The following is a 3,036-nucleotide window of genomic DNA, read 5'->3' on the forward strand; positions in this document are numbered from 1 at the left end:
TTGAGTTTGTAAGATTGTGCAATAGTTAAGTAAACAAAGTTGATTCTGATAATCAAACGGTTTGTTCTCCTTTTTCCCCCAAATTGGAATCGAAAAAAGAATTGATTAAGAATCGAATCGTTTCATAGAATCGAAAAGGGAATCGGAATCGTGAAAATCTTTTCAATTCCCAACCCTAACCACACCAGGTAACAAAAAAAGGAAACCCTGATCTTATCTAACGAATAAGTTCAGTGAGGACGGATCTTGTTCATTCAGGCTGCAGATTAACCTTGCTATCATGTAGAACTTTCTGGCCAAGAAAACCACACAGCCATTCAGTTTTTAAACCTAAACACATAGCTGTATGTACATTGGAGGCTTCAATTGTTTTTATTTCCTGCTGTAAAATGAATCACCCACTGAGTACAGTAAAGATCCACTAAACCTTCATCCTTTAAGTAATGTTAGCATCATGAGGGTGAATGTTAATCTCCAAGACAAAGAGAAAAGAAAAAGTTAGAGCTTTCCACAGATGCTCCATTTCCCTTCTAAAGATGTTTTCTCATTTGTGTTTTGGTGCTGCTGTGGAACATCTCTTCCAAGCAGAACACTGGAGACAGTTTGTAGAAGATATCTCTTGGAATCATGTGTATGATTCTTCACAAATCTAGAATAAGTGCATTCCGATGTTGTGTCTGAGAAATATTTCATTTTGGTCCCATAGTGACAATAAAGATTCTGGATTTTTAATAGAGGCTAACAATGTATGAAGCTGACTGGGAGTTCCAGTTTACTGTGCTTAGAGTGGAGATGAAGATATCTAATTCACAACAGTGCAGCTGCATCAGTCAGGTAGATAAATGTGTAATTCTTACCCAATCATGAAGATCAGATATCATACAAACAGAAAATGGCAGGGTAAACTGTTTTCACTGCTCAATTTCAGTCACAGTTGGAATAAAAAAGTAAAGTAAATATTGACTTGACCACAGAACTATATAAAAGAACTCAGATTTTATATTTAACTTATAGAGTGAATTTATTATATAAAAAAAAAAAGGTGTTAGGAATCCAGTTTGTGTGGCTTGTGTTTTTGTGTGTTCTCCCTTCACCACCAGGTGGCGCCTGGTTCTCGTTGGCCCTCTCACACACCTGCGAATGGTTGCCTCATTACCTGAGGACTATTAAGCTGCTGACTGCCACTATCTCGACGCCAGAGTGTTTGCCAGTTTTGGGTACTCTAGCCAAGCTGAGTTTTGCTGAGTCTAACTGAGTCTTTGTTTCTCCAAGTCTAACATGATTTTTGTTTTTGCCTTTTTGTCAACCAGAGTCTTAACCTTGTTTTGTTTTTTTGTCTTTTCCTCTCGGCAGGAAGTCATCCTGCGAACTGGATGTTTTGGACCTTCTCCCCCTGGAAGGATCGTCTGGGCTTCAAACTGAGCTGGGGATTCAACCTGGAGGTTTGGATCTACTTTTCCCCAAAGGATTGTTTGAGCTTCACACTGAGCAGGGGATTCATCTCCACAAGAAACCGTTCAAGTACCATAGGAAATCTAAGTGGCAGTCAGCTCCCCCGTTCCTCAAGGAAACACCTCAACCTGGGTAAACCCTGTCCGCCCTCCAACGAGCTAGTCAATTACTGGAACAACCCACACCTACTGGATTAAGAGAAAGACACCTTTTCTGGAAACGTGAGTCCTGTTGCCTTTATTCCCTTTTGCAAGCCTTTGAAGCTCAAATTTCCCACTGAGCCTGAACTAACCACAGGAACTTTCCCTTCACTTTTCAGTCCCAGTTTGCCAGTGTTCAGAGCAGCACTGGACCCTTCTCTACCAGTTCTTAATAAACCTGTTAAACCTTCCCCTGGTCTCTGTTTGGTTTTCTGCATGTGGGTCAGATCTTTGAATAAAATCATGACAAAGGGTGTTTGTTACAAATTGAGGGTGTCACTTTGACTACTGTTTAAAAAACTAAAACGAAATGTAGGCTTATAAAATTATAACCTCAATGATGAAATACACCATCTTGGACCACTTGTAGAGAAACAAGGGCTTATAAAAGGTTTCTATGTCTAACTGAATGTGTAACAACTGGCATTGGAAGAATGCACATGCTATTGTGTCTAACATCATACAATCAATTTGTTGCACATTTGCACCCACAGGCCTGAAGAGGTACAGGGTAAAGGTTTCAGATCCCTAGGCAATTAAAAACGTGACTTCAAAAGATGACTTAATAATTTACTAAATGGGAAATTGTACCTGAACAAACCAAAGGGAACCAGTAATAAGCTCAATGAAGAAAGTGTGATTCACTAGAGATTTTGGAAAGCTGGAATCCATTTCTTTGTACACTCTAAAGGAAGGGACTTTCGTCTTTGTGTTGCTAAAATCTAGAAACTGAAGTAACTACTTTATCAGTAAAACACAATGAGTGCTGAGAATCTTTCTCTTTTGAGCAAATTACATAGCCCTTTCTAAACACTCACTTGTAGGTAATATTTTTTAGTCAAAGAAACATATCTCTTTTTACATAATTGTGGTGGGAAAAAAGACATTTTCTCAGCCTTGCAGGTGAAACGAAGTAAAAACATTTTCACTGGATAAATAGCATAACTAAATACATGAGAGAGAGAAATCTAAATTTTCTGACCATAACCATAATTCATATAAAGTGAGCTTTCAAATAATGAAGAAAGATTTAATTTGATTTCAAAAGAAGAAAAGGGAGAAATGTACAACGATTCTGATCCCTGTTTGACCTGGAATTCGAGAGATGACGAATTTGGATCAAATCATAACTACCCTAAGAACCAAGTGTTGTGATTTTATGTTCTGTTCTATTCCCAGCCCGCTGGGAATTTATGTCTCTGATACTTTAAGATGTTTATTGCCCTCCCCTGTAGGGGTGATAAAATATCTTATTTAATCAGATATTATTTCAGCTGTTATATATTGTTTATGACACACAGTCCTACTAACTGTGTGTTAGAACAATAGATGAAAGAGTGATTTGAGCACTAATCATGGTCAAAAAGTTAATTCTGCACATACA

This window comes from Cyprinodon variegatus, unplaced genomic scaffold, assembly GCF_000732505.1.
Source record: "Cyprinodon variegatus isolate N-32 unplaced genomic scaffold, C_variegatus-1.0 Scaffold373, whole genome shotgun sequence".
Lineage (NCBI taxonomy): Eukaryota > Metazoa > Chordata > Actinopteri > Cyprinodontiformes > Cyprinodontidae > Cyprinodon > Cyprinodon variegatus.